The sequence below is a fragment of the Oncorhynchus keta genome, chromosome 34, assembly GCF_023373465.1.
Source record: "Oncorhynchus keta strain PuntledgeMale-10-30-2019 chromosome 34, Oket_V2, whole genome shotgun sequence".
Lineage (NCBI taxonomy): Eukaryota > Metazoa > Chordata > Actinopteri > Salmoniformes > Salmonidae > Oncorhynchus > Oncorhynchus keta.
The window spans coordinates 27,662,209-27,681,552 of NC_068454.1; the positions used below are offsets into that span (position 1 = coordinate 27,662,209).

The 19,344-nt window shown below is 42.8% G+C and overlaps 1 protein-coding gene and 1 long non-coding RNA gene across 4 annotated transcripts in view; one reads left to right on the forward strand and one right to left on the reverse strand.

Annotated features, from left to right (window-relative positions):
- The window catches only part of LOC118366646 (receptor tyrosine-protein kinase erbB-4-like), a 545,013-nt gene that overhangs the window by 407,223 nt on the left and 118,446 nt on the right, over positions 1–19,344 (reverse strand). The gene's annotated exons all lie outside the window — the stretch shown is intronic.
- LOC127915084 (uncharacterized) lies at positions 3,847–4,466 on the forward strand. 2 transcript variants are annotated; one of them, XR_008090165.1, is made up of 3 exons: positions 3,847–3,997; positions 4,037–4,075; positions 4,388–4,466. It is a non-coding gene; the product is annotated as an uncharacterized LOC127915084 (long non-coding RNA). The 2 variants fall into 2 exon arrangements; XR_008090164.1 differs by lacking the exon at positions 4,388–4,466 and adding an exon at positions 4,154–4,232.

Genomic DNA, 19,344 nt, shown 5'->3' on the forward strand with positions numbered 1-19,344 from the left:
CTATTAACATTGTTACCACTCTGTTACCACTATTACCCCATTAACAAAATCACCACTGCTACCATTATTACCACTATTACCCCTGTTACCACTATGTTACAACTATTAACAATGTTACCACTAGTACCACTGTTACAACTATTAACACTGTTACCACTATTACCAGTTTGTTATCACTATTAACACTATTACCACAATTACCACTATTACCAATGTTACCACTAGTACCACTGTTACAACTACTAACACTGTTACCACTAACAACAATCTGTTATCACTATTACCACTATTACACTATTACAAATCTGTTACCACTATTACCAATCTGTATCAATTTACCACTATTGTAAACCAACCACTGTCTCTTTTCTGTTGAGAGCACAACTACTAACAGACTGTGAATTAATAAGGGACATGCTGAACACAATGAGTTTGCCTGAACCCTTTGATTCACACTGTTGTTAGAAATTAAAACTTGTTAGAAAATAATTTGAAATTGACAAGTTGAAACAGGGTCTATAGATAAATAGCAGGAAGATTTAAAGTGCTATTTGAACCAGAAACATTTTCACAAACAGTCATCAGTTTGTTTTTGGATGCAAATGCTCAGATATTCACAGAAGTAGTGACAGCATAACACAATCATCCAAACCTAAGTGGTCATATTTTAGAATGCTGTCCCTCACGTCATTTCCCTAATCTGTCAGTTCCAAACAAAGATGATGTTTGTCTCTGTCTACCATCATTCACTTCCCTTCCACCAACAGTCACTGGACTCCGACAGGTTTCTCTGCATTCTATAAAGTTTTTAAAACTGGCACACAAGGCTACTTTGGGTCTAATAAATCACCCCTTCAAAAAGTATTATACATACATCTGTCCATTACAATCTATGAGAAGATATTTGTCAGTAAATCACTTTTTCAGAAACAACAATCAATGAGAGTGCCAGCCAGAAAATGTGCCTGGGGAAACACTGGGGAAGTGTTGGGTTCTCATCGAAGAGCAATGTTTGTCCGGCCTGTCATGTCAACAGTGAAAGCTGTGAATTAATAAGGAGGAACACAACTCGATTCAACTGTTGTTAGATGTAGAAAATAACAGCTAGGGTCAGATACAGATATTTGATCCTGCTAGTATGCTGTCCCTGTCACCTATCTGTCAGCCAAACTGGTTTGATGTACCTCCCACCAACAGTCACTGGACTGGTTCTCTGTCTCTATGGTAACATCACGCTCTCATGTAAATCAGTGAACACTCATACCCTGTCACACTGGCAATACCAACAGATGTAACAGCTACGCACGCACGCACACAGGGACGTGATGTAACACACACACGCATGCAGTACACACACACACACACGCACACACACATGTACGCACACACACACACACACACACACACACACACACACACACACACACACACACACACACACACACACACACACACACACACACACACACACACACACACACACACACACACACACACACACACACACACACACACACACACACACACACACACACATACAGCATCTGTTCCCATAAACTTCCAGTCATTGCACTAACGCTAGTTAACAATTGCACGAGTTCATCTGACTCTGGGGAAGTAGATAAAGGGCTTCATTGTCAAAATCCTGAAGTATCCCTTTAACCAGGAAAATACCCTTGAGGTTAGAAAACTATTTTGCGAGGGGGACCTGGAAAAAAGGTTGCAATAATGGATATATTTCACAACGATAGGCTGCATTTCATCATGCTATCAAACAGTAGTGGGTCAATCAGTTGCTACAAAGACCAAAGTCCTTGTCCAATGTAGTGAGTAAGAACATGAAACTGCAGTACAGCCACCAGACTTAATACAGACAGTTCTTATAATCATGTAACTATATTTAATGTCTCTAAGACATGATGACACTGTATATCAAACAACTCTAAGTTGATTTTCTATGATTATGTCTGTCTGTCTGTCTGTCTGTCTGTCTGTCTGTCTGTCTGTCTGTCTGTCTGTCTGTCTGTCTGTCTGTCTATCTGTCTGTCTGTCTGTCACTGTCTGTCTGTCTAAGCCTGTCTGTCTGTCTGTCTGTCTGCCTGTCTGTCTGTCTGTCTGTCTGTCTGTCTGGCCTCCTTCACTGCCCCACTAAGCCTTGAGGCTCTGCACCATGCCTGTCTGTTGATATTACACACACACACACACACACACACACACACACACACACACACACACACACACACACACACACACACACACACACACACACACACACACACACACACACACACACACACACACACACACACACACACACACACACACACACACACACACACACACACACACACACACACACACACACACACACACACTCCTTCAAAACGTCTCTTGGGTGTACCAGGTCCCCATAGCGACAGACAACAACGTAGTGAGATGAAGTGCAGTGTTGAAGTTTTAATGACCAGATTGATCGATCTGCCACCTTCTCCAACTGGTGTAACAGGCTGGAGGAGTGTGTGTGCGTGCGTGTGTATGAAGTGTGTGTGTTTCTTTTATGAGTGTGTGTGAGGGGGCTGATTTGTGCTTTATGACCAATGCAGTGATGTCTTGTATATTGTGAGTACCAGAACAGCTCTCTGATCAGTGACTAATGACTGACAAGGGTAATCATTAACCTGGATGATCGTGTCCAGATTAGGTTGTGTATGACATGGTCACACTATCAATGCTTGGAACACTTAACATGAGCAACTGTGACAAAAGTAATCTTCTCAACCGGCAGTTAGTGTCTGGATGTTGGTTACACTCTAGTGGACACAGAACAAGGATAGGAGAACAGATGTATTTTGAGTGCAAAGGATAATCCCTTCAGCTAATGTATGTTCACCTTTAGCCTGTTATACCTACAGTTTGAAGAGCCTATAACCAAACCTTCAATTTGTCTTCAGCCTAAACATGCACACACACACACACACACACACACACACACACACACACACACACACACAATGGACGTGGGACTGCTGTGAAGTACAGATAGCAACACCTGTGTGAACTTTTGGTTCACTAACAAACCTTCTCCAATAAGGTCATCCCAAATGGCACCCTATTCCCTATGGACCCTGGTCCAAAGTAGTGCACTAGTTAAGGAATATGGTGCCATTTGTTATTCATGAATAGTGATTTACAGTTCAACACACTGACACTTTAATGCCTTCAGAGCAGTGTGACCTAATAAATAGAGAATAATCTCACGGGCATTACGCTAACGTTCCCCACAAACAATAAACCATAGGTGATTACTCACACCCACAGTGTGTTGGATGGCATGGGGATGTAGGCACCAGGCAGTGAGTATTGATATGGGGAGGTAAACTAGGCACCAGGCAGTGAGTACTGATATGGGGAGGTAAACTAGGCACCAGGCAGTGAGTATTGATATGGGGAGGTAAACTAGGCACCAGGCAGTGAGTACTGATATGGGGAGGTAAACTAGGCACCAGGCAGTGAGTACTGATATGGGGAGGTAAACTAGGCACCAGGCAGTGAGTACTGATATGGGGAGGTAAACTAGGCACCAGGCAGTGAGTACTGATATGGTGATGTATACTAGACACTAGGCAGTGAGTACTGATATGGGGAGGTAAACTAGACACTAGGCAGTGAGTACTGATATGGTGAGGTATACCAGACACTAGGCAGTGAGTACTGATATGGTGAGGTATACTAGAAGCTAGGTAGTGAGTACTGATATGGGGAGGTAAACTAGACACTAGGCAGTGAGTGCTGATATGGTGAGGTAAACTAGGCATTAGGCAGTGAGTACTGATATGGTGAGGTAAACTAGGCACTAGGCAGTGAGTACTGGTATGGTGAGGTATACTAGACACTAGGCAGTGAGTACTGATATGGTGAGGTATACTAGACACTAGGTAGTGAGTACTGATATGGGGAGGTAAACTAGACACTAGGCAGTGAGTGCTGATATGGTGAGGTAAACTAGGCATTAGGCAGTGAGTACTGATATGGTGAGGTAAACTAGGCACTAGGCAGTGAGTACTGATATGGTGAGGTATACTAGACACTAGGCAGTGAGTACTGATATGGGGAGGTAAACTAGACACTAGGCAGTGAGTACTGATATGGTGAGGTATACCAGACACTAGGCAGTGAGTACTGATATGGTGAGGTATACTAGAAGCTAGGTAGTGAGTACTGATATGGGGAGGTATACTAGACACTAGGCAGTGAGTACTGATATGGTGAGGTATACTAGACACTAGGCAGTGAGTACTGATATGGTGAGGTATACTAGACACTAGGTAGTGAGTACTGATATGGGGAGGTAAACTAGACACTAGGCAGTGAGTACTGATATGGTGAGGTATACCAGACACTAGGCAGTGAGTACTGATATGGTGAGGTATACTAGAAGCTAGGTAGTGAGTACTGATATGGGGAGGTATACTAGACACTAGGCAGTGAGTACTGATATGGTGAGGTATACTAGACTCTAGGCAGTGAGTACTGATATGGTGAGGTATAATAGACACTAGTCAGTGCTTACACTGCCCCATCACCTTCTGTAGATCGTACAGTACACAGTAAGGTTATTCTACAGTACGGTACGGTAACACACCGTGATAGTGAACAGCTTTGGCAGACAGAAGCGAGGCCAGAGATTTCCCTGCAGTCTGACATCTGACCTTTTTATTGAAGCATGACATAGACCTGGTCAGTCTATGTCATGGAAAGAGAGAGTGTTCCTAATGTTTTGTACACTAAATTACAAGAGTCCAGGATCCAGTTGCAGAAGGAGGTGTTCAGTCCCAGGGTCCTGAGCTTAGTGATGAGCTTGGAGGGCACTAATTGGAGTGTGTCCAGGGTGTCTGGAATGATGGTGTTGATGTGAGCCATGACCAGCCTTTCAAAGCATTTCATGGTTGCAGATGTGAGTGCTACAGGGCGATAGTCATTTAGAGAGGTTACCTTGAGTTTTTGCTTGTAAGCATGAATTAGGAGGATAGAGTTAGAGTCAGTTTTGCCAAAGGGAGGACAAGGGAGAGCCTTGCATGCATTTCTATGTGTAGTGTAAAGGTGATGACGAGTTTTGACGCAGGTGAAAACGGATTTCAGTTTCCCTGCATTAAAATCCCCGGCCTTATAATGCGTTATAACGTAGCCTACTTGGTTCTGAATGCGTGTGTCTACATGTGCTTATCATTTTGTCCAACAATGTGTGTAACGCAAACATCAATATAAGAGTATTGCACATGCAGTGAATCTCAATATACCATGTTTCACAGCATGCATGGCCAGTGACAGTAACGGTGGTGTGTGTTAGCTGGCCGGTGGTTGTTGCCAGTGCATCACATATCCCCAGCTCTCAGGAGGGACAGGACAGGCGTGAGCACATAATGAAGGCTTTCACTGTGATGCATTGTTTTACCACACACTGTCTTTCAGCCAACCACCCCTCCAGAGCCTGTCATCCACACATATATACAGAGACACCCTCTCAAAACTCACACATACACACACACACACACACGCACACACACACACACCCCATACACACACATATGCATAATTAGGTAAATAAAGCAGTAAGGGATACATAAACGGACATAAATGCATAGACACATCCACTCACACACACACACAGTAAAAAGGGCTGACACACTAGCATGCTGTCATCACAGGGATGTCACACACACTGATACCAAGAGAGACAGACTCACTGTTATACAGTATAATACATCTTTACATGTAAGGATCCTAATGCATGGCTGTGTGTGCATGTTTACTATATGTGGTGCACAAGTGTCTGTGTGCATGTGTGCATATTTCAATGTCCATTGCCCACAACATAAAACGATGTGTTACTCATCGTGCTGCAGTCTGCAGTGGCCGTGTGTCTGAGACGTCCAAAGGAGAACCCAGAATGAATAAAGATGCACATTACCTGCAACAGAAAGTCAAGAAGAGAAAGCATAAGAATCACATTATATAACTTTTCCCAAGGAGACATATACCATATATTGCTTATAGAGTAGCATTAGAGATGTTTTACTTATTTAATAGGATCCCTAAGGCCTGTGTCCCTTTTCCCTCTGCCACAACTACAGACCTATAGGGATAAACATAAACTCTCTATTTACTCTTTACATTAACAGTGTTTCCCCTATATTCATTTAACCTCTTATGTTTTCTTTTTATATAGATTTCTGCCGAGACGTGCTTTTAAATGGACATTCGTTGGAAGTCTATGGGAACAGCTAGCATGTCATTGCGCTAATGCTAGTAGCAATGCACCCCCTTTCCTAGTTGAAACACTGATTTACATAGTCAGCTTATCATAGGATATATCATTATGTTATAACCACACACAGAGTTACTAGAATGTGCATCCCTATTCAAGTAATGTGTTTACCAGTCCAATTGCCATGGTCATAGGTTCTATGTTCGTTCTAGATATTATATTTCTATGGTAAAACACTACATCTGCTGTTAAGCTTTAAACATGCTGTGGACGCTTAGAGAACCTGTGTTTTAGTAAAGAAGGAATATAACAATGCAATCTGGCTATTTAAACCCAGACAAAATACATGCACTTATGTTGGGTTATAGGGAACCAGTGTTGTAGCGCAGATGGAAAAATAACAATCAAATGTGTTTTGTTATATGAAACCAATCTGGCGTAAGGAATACAAAGAGACGCAATGTGTTGTTGTGTGAAAGCAATCTGTTTATACAACCGCAACATACGATGGGACGTTTGTGAAGGTGTACAGGAAGGAGCAAAACACCCTGAATAAAGCTGGGACAGGTGCCAACCTGGCAGAGAAAGTTCACTCCCTCTCTTTATCTCTCTCTCTTTTTTTCTTTAGTCCTCCCTCTGCAAGCTCTTTACCAGACAGACAGGTTATATAGTTGAGTTGGCACTGGCAACCAAATGCAATCTTACTACGCAGGGGCAGCAGTATACTGTAACAGGGCAGGAGCGTTTAACCCTTTCAGGGGAGCCAGACAGAAAATCAATCACTGTGGAAATGGCATTTCCTGCCTCCCCAAGAGACCCCTTTCTATCTGACATATACAGGACAGCCCAGGGGGGAAAGCCGGGTCAAGCACATTCAACGCTACACTGAACCATTGAAAAATGTCAGCAACACTATGAAACCAATTTGGTAGCCAATCCCACATGTGTATGTGACAGCTTAACCTAAACAATTTTACCAAACACCTATTTTTTAAACCCTGGTTTATGCATTTGAGGGTATGTCTTCCCCCTACCTCCACTCCCCAACCCTCCACACCTCCAACCCACCACCTCTCCTGTCCACACCTCACCCCCACCTTCTCCCTACCTTCACTCCCCAACTCTCTGCACTTCCCACCCCACCACCTCTCCCCTCCACACCACGTGTGCCCCCTTCCCCCTTCGCTCTCCAACCCTCCACACCTCCTCCATCTCCACACCCGTCCCTCCCCACGTCCTCTCCCCACGTCCCATTCCTGCCCATGTCCTCTCCCCATCAGAGCTCAGTATTTCCCCGGCCAACTCTCATCTCTTGTTTTAGTTTGGAGTTTAGTAGAGTCAGTAGTATGTGTGCGTGTGTGCATCTGTGCGTGATGTGTGTGTGTGTGCGTGTGTGCGTGCATGTGTGGAATGTGTGTGAATTGACTTAGTTAGCTGAGGGTATTTTTCAGCTTCAGTCAGTGGGTGGATACTCCAGGCCTCTACTATCCACTATAGAGCTGCCGGCTATTGATTCAAATTAACTTAATTTTCCCACCATCTCAGTATTGGCTATTCTGTCATGTGTGATGGGAATAAGATAGAAGGAAGGAGAGGAGAAAAGGAAGAGAGGGAAGTCTCTCCATTAATGCTCCCTGAACTACTGTTCTGCTGTAAATGTGTTTAGGGTCTGCTGACCTAGACTGCTCACCACCTCACCTTACCTCACACACACTCAGAGACACACACACATTTTGTACACACATCCACTTGAGGATAAATGTCAAAGTGGACTGAAACAACCACATCATATGCCACTTGAAGACAGACATTGTAGTGAGGTGCATACTGGCGGCAGGGAAGTCAGGCGCAGGACAGCGAAAACTGATGTCATTTAATATCTATAAACCACCGTCAACAGAACAATATAATAAATGGGTCAAACAAAACCCGGTAAATAACAGCATATTGGACACGGGGGGGAACAGAGGGTTAAATACACAGCATGTAATTGATGGAATAGGAACCAGGTGTGATGGAAGACAAGACAAAACCAATGGAAAATGAAAAGTGGATCAGCGATGGCTAGAAGGTCGGTGACTTCGACCGCCGAACGCCGCCCAAACAAGGAGAGGGACCAACTTCGGCGGAAGTCGTGACAGACATGAGGTCAATCAATCACTCAGATTCAGTTCAGTTGAAAAGACAGTTTTCAGGACACACTATTTTTATTATTAACCTTTATTTTAACAGGGTGTCGTTCTTTTAAACCAGGTAGGCCAGTTGAGAACAAGTTCTCATTTACAACTGCGACCTGGCCAAGATAAAGCATAGGAGTGCGACAAAAACAACAACACAGAGTTACAGATGGGATAAACATACATACAGTCAATAACACAATAGAAAATATACGTAAAGTGTGTGCAAATGCAGTAAGATTAGGGAGGTAAGGCAATAAATGGGACATAGTGGCGAAAAGATTACAATTTAGCATTAACACTGGAGTGATAGATGTGCAGATGATGATGTGCAAGTAGACATATTGGGGTGCAAAAGAAACTAAAAAAGAACAATATGGGGATGAGGTAGTTGGGTGTGCTATTTACAGATGGGCTGTGTACAGGTACAGTGATTGGTAAGCTGCTCTGACAACTGATGCTTAAAGTTAGAGAGGGAGATATAAGTCTCCAGCTTCAGTGATTTTTGCAATTTGTTCCAGTCATTGGCAGCAGAGAACTGGAAGGAAAGGTGGCCAAAAGAGGTGTTGGCGTGGAGATAAGGAATAACAAAAATATATTTATTAACTGAAGTAACGTAAATATAATTAACAATGGTGTGTGTAGTCAGTAATCAGTTGTGTAAGTGAGTGTTCGCGTGCATAAATATGATAATGAGGAGTGTTGAAAGGTGACAAAGCAAACGAACAAAACGGCCACAAAAATGCCACAACCAAAATCTAACAGTGTGTCTGCATGGAGAGAGTCTCCTGAATGAATGGGGAAGAGGTGTATTTAACCTGGGACACATCCGGGCCCAGGTGTGTCCCATGTTGCTGAAGACCCTCCCAGCTCCGCTCACCAACATCCTGTTAAGGAAAACAAAAGCAAATAGAAATAATTCTGCGGACAGTGGGAGGGTCGTCACACTATGGTGACCAGTGAGTTGAGATAAGGCAGGGATTTACCTAGCAAAGACTTATAGATGACTTGGAGCCAGTGGGCTTGTCGACGAATATGTAGCGAGGGCCAGCCAACGAGAGCATACAGGTCGTAGTGGTGGGTAGTAAATGGGGCTTTGGTGACAAAACAGATGGCACTGTGATAGACTACATCCAATTTGCTGAGTAGAGTGTTGGAGGCAATTTTGTAAATGACATCACCAAAGTCAAGAATCTGTAGGAAAATCAGTTTTACAAGGGTATGTTTGGCAGCATGAGTGGAGGAGAATTTGCTGCGAAATAGGAAGCTGAATCTAGATTTCATTTTGGATTGGAGATGCTTAATGTGAGTCTGGAAGGAGTGTTTACAGTCTAACCAGAAACCTAGGTAATTGTAGTTGTCCACATATTCTAAGTAAGAACCGTCCAGAGTAGTGATGCTAGTCGGGCGGGCGAGTACGGGCAGCAATCGGTTGAAAAGCATGCTTTTAGTTTTACAAGCATTTACAAGCAATTGGAGGACACGTAAGGAGTGTTGTATGGCATTGAAGCTCGTTTGGAGGTTTGTTAACACAGTGTCCAAAGAAGGGCCAGATGTATACAGAATGGTGTCGTCTGCATAGGTGGATCAGAGAATCACCAGCAGCAAGAGCGATTGATTGATATAAACAGAGAAAAGAGTGGGCCCGAGAATTGAACCCTGTGGCACCCCCATAGAGACTGCCAGAGGTCCGGACAACAGGCCTTCCGATTTGACGCATTGAACTCTATCTGAGAAGTAGTTGGTGAACCAGGCGAGGCAGGGTGTCATATTAAGACCAAGTCTCTGTTTCAAATGAGCCCCGCATAATACAAACATACATCAATACAAAACACAATAAAATACTGAATTACAAAACATATGATCATAAAATATACACAAAAGTTTAGAAAAATGTAAAATAGCTTTTCTGTCAATGCTACCAATGCTAGTGTTTATTCACAAGTTATGTTCCTTCCTTGAAAAAACACATTTTATAAGTCTACTGTTTGACAAAATTGAATTTATGATTATGAATCATACTCCTACATATTAAAAGAAGAGACTTGGGGGATAGAAAAATATTTAACATAGTCACTGAGACACCCTGTCTATGACATTTACTAACACATTCAAACACTGGACACATCATCCTCTCTATGTCTCTGTCTGGCAGGTCTGTCAGGGCCAATCGTAAATAACTCTCATCCAATGCCAGGAGACAAGTCAGTGAGTGAGTGAATATGTCTGTCTGTCTCTGTGTATCTGTCTCTGAGTATGAGTACACGTAGTTCATTTCCATTGGGAAGCTTGGTTTTTAATGACCCTATAATCACTCGCCTTGTTCGGCTGTGTCTGTTTGTTCCAGACTTATTTCTTTGTCTCCCTCAGCCATTTTCTTAATCAAATCACATGCACAGGATACAGCAGGTGTAAACAGTACAGTGAAATGCTGCCTTGTAAGCCCTTTTCAACAATGCAGTAATAATAAATCAAATGAATACATACAAGAAATAAAAATATGATCAATAAGATTGAAAGAAATACACACAAGAATAGAAAGCGACTGGTATAGATAGCAGAAGTAACATCTGCTCAATAGCAGTGCTGGTCACACACATCCAGAAGCCTCGCCAACCCTCCCAGGGTGAAGATTGGGGAACCTTCCCTTATAGAGTATGTAGTAGAGGTCAACCGATTAATCGGAATGGCCGATTAATTAGGGCCGATTACACGTTTTCATAACAATCGGAAATCGGTATTTTTGGACGCCGGTTTTATTTATTTATTTATTTTACACCTTTATTTATCTAGGCAAGTCAGTTAGGAACACATTCTGATTTTCAATGAAGGCCTAGGAACGGTGGGTTAACTGCCTTGTTCAGGGGCAGAACGACAGATTTTCACCTTGTCAGCTCTGGGATTCAATCTTGCAACCTTACGGTTAACTAGTCCAACGCTCTAACCAGCTGCCTCTCATTGCACTCCACGAGGAGCCTGCCTGTTACACGAATGCAGTAGAAGCCAAGGTAAGTTGCTAGCTAGCATTATCTTATAAAAAACAATCAATCATAATCACTAGTTAACTACACATGGTTGATGATATTACTAGTTTATCTAGCGTGTCCTGCATTGCATATAATCGATGCAATGCTGGGGGATGATTTAACAAAAGCTTTTTGCGAAAAAAGCACAATCGTTGCACCTAACCATAAACACCAATGCCTTTCTTAAAATCAATACGCAGAAGTATATATTTTTAAACATGCATATTTAGCTAAAAGAAATCCAGGTTAGCAGGCAATATTAACCAGGTGAAATTGTGTCACTTCTCTTGCATTCATTGCACGCAGAATTAGGGTATATGCAACAGTTTGGGCATCTTGGCTCATTGCGAACTAATTTCCCAGAATTTTACGTAATTATGACATAACATTGAAGGTTGTACAATGTAACAAGAATATTTAGACTTAGGGATGTCACCTTAGGGATGCCACCTTAGGGATGCCACCTTAGGGATGCCACCTTAGGGATGCCACACCGAACGGTTCCGTATTTCACTGAAATAAATGTTTTGTTTTCGAAATGATTTTCTGAATTCGACCATATTAATGACCAAAGGCTCATATTTCTGTGTTTTATTATGTTATAATTAAGTCTATGATTTGATATTTGATAGAGCAGTCTGACTGAGTGAGGGTAGGCAGCAGCAGGCTCGGAAGCATTCATTCAAACAGCACCTTCGTGCATTTTGCCAGCAGCTCTTCGCAAGCACAGCGCTGTTTATGACTTCAAGCCTATCAGCCTAATGGCTGGTGTAACCGATGTGAAATGGCTAGCTAGTTAGCGGGGTGCGTGCTAATAGCGTTTCAAACGTCACCCGCTCTGAGACTTGGAGTCGTTGTTCCCCTTGCTCTGCAAGGGCCGCGGCTTTTGTGGAGCGACGGGTAACGCTGCTTCGAGTGTGGCTGTTGTCGATGTGTTCCTGGTACAAGCCCAGGTAGGAGCGAGGAGAGGGACGGAAGCTATACTGTTACACTGGCAATACTAAAGTGCCTATAAGAACATCCAATAATCAAAGGTATATGAAATACAAATGGTATAGAGAGAAATAGTCCTATACATACTATATTAACTACAACTTAAAAACACCAACTTTCATATGTTCTCATGTTCTGAGCAAGGTACTCAAACGTTAGCTTTTTTGCATGGTACATATTGCACTTTTATTTCTTCAACACATTTTGCATTATTTAAACCAAATTGAACATGTTTCACTATTTATTTGAGGCTAAATGTATTTTTATTGATGTATTATATTAAGTTAAAATAAGTGTCCATTCAGTATTGTTGTAATTGTCATTATTACAAATACATTTCTAAAAATCGGCCGATTAATTGGTATCTGCTTTTTATGGCCTTCCAATAATCGGTATCGGCATTGAAAAATCCTATTCGGTCAACCTCTAGTATGTAGCCATAGAGACTCCATAGCCCTGGTCGTTAGCTACACATCCTGTCACACAAACAGGCTTCCCCAGTACTGGTATCTACAATTCCTCACACACATTAAACCTGTATTACTGACATGTCCTCGATAGTACTGATTAGCTAAAACACAATGCATCACATCCCTCCAAACAGCCAGGCCTCCCCAGGTGCAGCTAAATGTTATAATGTGGTTGATGGGATGTTTCTTCATAACCCCACTTAAACAGAAAGTTAATAACTGTGCAGGGGTCCTGTTAATTCAGAGTTGGTCTTAGCCGGGAACTACTGGGTTTTCCTGTTGCAGATAGGTCCATTAAATCATCACTAAGAGTCAGACACTGTGTGGAACTGAATTAATTTATCACTCTCAGACTTAAGGAATAGTAAACATAGTAATGGACCTCAAACACACCAGATGCAGTCACACTGAAAGATTATGGTCACACCCTTTGTTTTATGTCAACGTCACAATTATTTCATCTTTATTGGTAATGAGTGGTAGAATATCTGTAGTAGCTGCACTGTATTAATCTTGCTGCCAATTCAGAAATTATTGCACCAATACTTTCCCCTCATCAACATGCTAAGATCACACAAACACACTAATTGTGTTCCCTATTATATTGATGTATACAGCTGTTTTTCTAGATAAGCTCTGTCTAGGCCTGTCTCCATCAGATCCAAGATGGCCACCCAGTGGCAGGTGGCAGAGGAGAGACGGAGGCCACGATGATAAACTGGGGTAATAACTCCCCCACTGTCTCGGACCACAAAGGGCAAACCTTTGCCCCCTTTTTTAAGGGAAGGGAGCCAATATCGCAGAGCAAGCCAGCACTGCACATCCTTCCTTTCTTCCGCTGCCCAGATAATGGAATTGGCTGGCTTTAATAATAATTAGAATTTCCCGCTCCAGTGCCCTGGTGCGTACGGGTCGGCTGAGCACGGGAATAAAATAGATCGATGGCTAGCCCCGTACGTCCAGGATCCTATTGATCTGTGGAGCTGGTGGTGGGATGCATTGTGTGTGAGTGCAGCCCCCTCCCACAATACCTCCTGTTCACCTGCCTGCAATTGCTAATAACCCACCAGCAACAGCTCGACTATATGTGATAAAGTGAAGATCTAAGGCCCGCAACCAACTCTAACCCGCTAATATAGAAAATGTGCTGTAGACTACAGTCAGAGATGGCGGAAATGTTTTTTTGACAGAGGGTGCCAGATTTAGATATGTTTCATCTCATAATTTCCAACATTTTGGTAGACTATTTGTTATTCAACTAGTCTATAGTTAGATACATGCAGCTTCTCGTCTGTCATTATATGTTGCCCTAGAAGACCAAATAAACCGTTGCTCACCAGAATAATGTCATAAATCGATCAAATGAATGCTTTAATCTAGTTGACATCTATAAAGTTTTCTGTTATCTCTGCTTCTTTCGTGCAGCAAAGACGTTTGGGGACCGGGAAGAACATGCTGTAAAAGAAACTGGAAAGGTTTTGGGTGCAACATTTCCAAATGACATCAGCTTAACCAGTTGTAAGGAAATAGAAAGCTGTGAAAATGACCCAACATGTTTCTGGTAAGATTTCAGTTTGGCTTTTATGATGTTAATAAAGATTCTGTAGAACCTCGACAGATGGTATCTAACTCAGCATTCACATTCTCAAAAGATGCTGAAAGAAAGAAATCATATTTCTCCACTCCTCTTCCCGAGTCAAAATGTTGCCTACATTTGGTGCATCATTTTACTGCAAGAAATGCTTCATTCTACAGAAGTTAATATTAAGGCTATGTGAGAGGTCAGAACTACAGTCAGTGTCCAGCTTTCAGTTTCAGTAGGCTACAGTTCCCTTGACATGCCATAGGTCTATTTTAAGTCCCCGTCTTGTGACTGTCAAATTTGCATAGCGCCTCAAACGTCACACATGACATAGCCATCAATTATGGGCTACAAAAACAAATCCAGTCACGTCATGGACACTGACGTCTTGCTTCCAGACAAACTAAACACCTTCTTCGCCCACTTTGAGGAAAATACAGTGCCACCGACGCGGACCGCTACCAAGGACTGCGTGCCCCCCCTCTCCTTCTCCGTGACCGACGTGAGTAAGACATTTAAATGTGTTAAACCTTGCTAGGCTGCTGGCCCAGACAGCATCCCTATCCGTGTCCTCAGGGCATGCGCAGACCAGCTGGCTGGTGTGTTTACGGATATATTCAATCGCTCCCTATCCCAGTCTGCTGTCCTCAAATGCTTCAAGATGGCCACCATCGTTCCTGTACCCAAGAAGATTACTGAACTTTTTATTTTATTTTACCTTTATTTAACTAGGCAAGTCAGTTAAGAACAAATTCTTATTTTCAATGACGGCCTAGGAACAGTGGGTTAAGTGCCTGTTCAAGGGCAGAACGACAGATTTTGTACCTTGTCAGCTCGGGAGTTTGAACTTGCAACCTTCCGGTTACTAGACCAACACTCTAACCACTAGGCTACCCTGCCGCCCCAACTTAATGACTATTGCCCAGTAGCACTCACTTCTGTCATTATGAAGTGCTTAGAGAGACTAGTCAAGGATCATATCACCTCCATCTTACCTGCCACCCTAGACCCACTTCAGTTTGCATACCGCCCCAACAGGTCCACAGACGATGCAATCGCCATCACACTGCACACTTGCCTATCCCATCTGGACAAGAGGAATACCTATGTAAGAATGCTGTCCATTCATTACAGCTCAGCATTCAACAACATAGTACCCTCCAAGCTCACCATTAAACTTTAGGCCCTTGGTCTCAACCACGCCCTGCGTAATTGGGTCCTGGACTTTCTGACAGGCCGTCCTGAGATGGTGAAGGTAGGAAACAACATCTCCACTTCGCTGATCTTCAACTGTACTCACCCATGACTGTGTGGCCATGCACGACTCCAACTCAATCATCAAGTTTGCAGACAACACAACAGTAGTGGACTTGATTACCAACAACGACGAGACAGCCTATAGGGTGGAGGTGAGAGCACTCAGAGGGTGGTGTCAGGAAATCAACTGCTCACTCAACGTCATCAAAACAAAGATGAACATGGACTTTAGGAAACAGCACAGGGAGCACCCCCCTATCCACATCGATGGGACAGCAGTGGAGAAAGTGGAACGTTTTAAGTTCCTGGACGAATACATCACAGACAAACTGAAATGGTCGTCCCACACAGACAGTGTTGTGAGCAACACCTCTTCAACCTTAGGAGGCTGAAGAAATTTGGCTTGTTACCTAAAACCCTCACAAACATTTACAGATGCACAATTGAGAGCATCCTGTTGGGCTGTATCACTTCCTGGTACGGCAACTGCACCGCCCTCAACCGCAAGGCTCTCCAGAGGGTGGTGCAGTCTGCACAACGCAACACCAGAGGCAAACTACCTGTCCTCCAGGACACCAACAGAACCCGATGTCACTTGAAGGCCAAAAAGATCATCAAGGACAACAACCACCTGAGTCCCTGCCTGTTCACCCAGCTATCATCCAGAAGGCAAGGTCAGTACAAGTGCATCAAAGCTGGGACTGAGAGACTGAAAACAGCTTCTATCTCAAGGCCATCAGACTGTTAAACAGCCATCACTAACACAGATAGGCTGCTGCCTGCATACAGACTCAAATCATTGGCCACTTGGATCACTAGTCACTTCAAATAATGCCACTTTAATAATATTTACATATCTTACATTTCTTATCTCATATGTATATACTGTATTTTATACTATCTATTGCATCTTGCCTATGCCGCTCGGCCATCGCTCATCCATATATATATGTACATATTCTTATTCCATCCCTTTACATGTGTGTGTATTAGGTAGTTGTTGTGGAATTATTAGATTACTTGTTAGATATTACTGCACTATCGGAACTAGAAGCACAAGCATTTTGCTAAACTTGCATTAACATCTGCTAACCATGTGTGTGACCAATAAAATTTGATTTGATTTGATGTGATGTGACCGCTATCATCCTCATGTACCACTTCACCAAATCTCAAATATAACTTTTCTGGATCTCTCTTCTCTTTATTTCCAACTCTCCAATTCACAGATGTATTTTATTGTCCTTTTTTCTGCCCACTACCAAAATCATTTGGTGATTGGCATGTAGGCTATTTGGTGCGTGTACAGTTAGGCCCTAAAGCTTAGGCTTACGCACTAATGCCAGAGAGACTAAAATAATTATATAAAAACCTCAATGTAGACTATAGATATAAATTGCACAACAATTACACAGTTGAAGTCAGAAGTTTACATACACTTCGGTTGGAGTTATTAAAACTCGTTTTTCAAACACTACACAAGTATCTTGTTTTGGCAAGTTGGATAGGACATCTAGGTACTATTTTCTCTTTATTCAACCCTCCTTCATCCACACAATATTTACTGACCCTAAACCCAACCATTGGTACTGCGGGTTATGAGTCAACCTGCACATCACCAGTGAGGGGTTATCGGATCAGAGGTTTGGTTGGTGATGGTGGTGCGCTGCCTAAACTGATCCCCATGCTGGCCTTTTGAAAGCGTATTTAAACATAACAGCTGGTGTGTGAAATCAAATATTAAGGAAGCCTCAAGGTTTGGCTCGCTTGAGGTAGAGTATGTCATGATAAGCTGCAGACAACAAATAGAGTTTTGGCACTAAGACTGCACCCAATGAGCTGTACAAAGCCATAAACAAACAAGAAAACGCTAATCCAGAGGCAGCGCTCCTATGCACGCTTCGAGGCAAGCAACACTGAAGCATGCATGAGAGCACCAGCTGTTCCAAACGACTGTGTGATCACGCTCGCCGTAAAAAATGTGAGCAAGAACTTTAAACATTTCAACATTTAAAAGTCTCAGTGCCAGATGGATGACCAGGATGTGTACTATGTGTCTGTAGCCATGAAGTGCTTTGAAAGGCTGGTCATGGCTCACGTCAACACCATCATCCCAGAAACCCTAGACGCACTCCATTTTGCATACTCCCCAACATATTCACAGATGACACAATCTTTATTATACTCGACACTGTCCTTTCCCACCTGGACAAAAGGAACACCTACATGAGAATGCTGTGAGATGATTGTGGATTACAGGAAAAGGAGGACCGAGCATGCCCCCATTCTCATCGACAGGGCTGTAGTGGAGCAGGTTGAGAGCTTCAAGTTCCTTGGCATCCACATCCCCAGCAAACTAACATGGTCTAAGCACACCAAGACAGATGTGAAGAGGGCACGACAAAACCTATTCCCCCTCAGGAGACTGAAAAGATTTGACATGGGTCCTCATATCCTCAAAAGATTTTACAGCTGCACCATCGAGAGCATCCTGACGGGTTGCATCATTGCCTGGTATGGCAACTGCTCAGCCTCTGACCGCAAGGCGCTACAGAGGGTAATGCGGCCCAGGACATCACTGGGGCCAAGCTTCCTACCATCCAGGACCTCTCTATACAAGGCGGAAGGCCTTAGAAATTGCCAGACTCCAGCCACCCTAGTCATAGACTGTTTTCTCTGCTACCGCAGTGCCGAGTATAGGTCCCGAAGGCTTCTTAACAGCTTCTACCCCCAAGCCATAAGAATGCTGAAAAGCTAATCATGGCTTCCCAAACTATTTGCATTGCCCCCCTTTTGTTTTGCTGCTGCTACTCACAGTTTATTATCTATTGTCTATGCATAGTCACTTTACCCCTACCTACATGTACATATTCAAATAAAATTTTGTCACATGCGCCAAACACAGTGAAATGTTTACTTACAAGCCCTTAACCAACAATGCAGTTTTAAGAAAATACCCCTCAAAAAATAAGAGATAAGAATAACACATAATTAAAAAGCAGCAGTAAAAAAACAATAGCGGGCTATATACAGGAGGTACTGGTACAGGGTCAATGTGCGGGGGCACAGGTGTCTAGGTAATTGAGTTAATATGTACATGTACAGTAGCTTGCGAAAGTATTCACCCCCTTGGCATTTTTCCTATTTTTTTGCCTTACAACCTGGAATTAAAATAGATTTTTGGGGGGATGGTATCATTTGATTTACACAACCTACCACTTTGAAGATGCAAAATATTTTTTAATGTGAAACAAACAAGAAATAAGACAAATAAACAGAAAACTAGAGCGTGCATAACTATTCAACCCCCCCAAAGTCAATACTTGTAGAGCCACATTTTGCAGTAATTACAGATGCAAGTCTCTAGGGGTATGTCTCTATAAGCTTGGACATCTAGCCACTGGGATTTTTGCTTATTCATCAAGGCAAAACTGCTCCAGCTCCTTCATGTTGGATGGGTTCCGCTGGTGTTCAGCAGTCTTTAAGTCATACCACAGATTCTCAATTGGATTGAGGTCTGGGCTTTGACGAGGCCATTCCAAGACATTTAAATGTTTCCCCTTAAACCACTTGA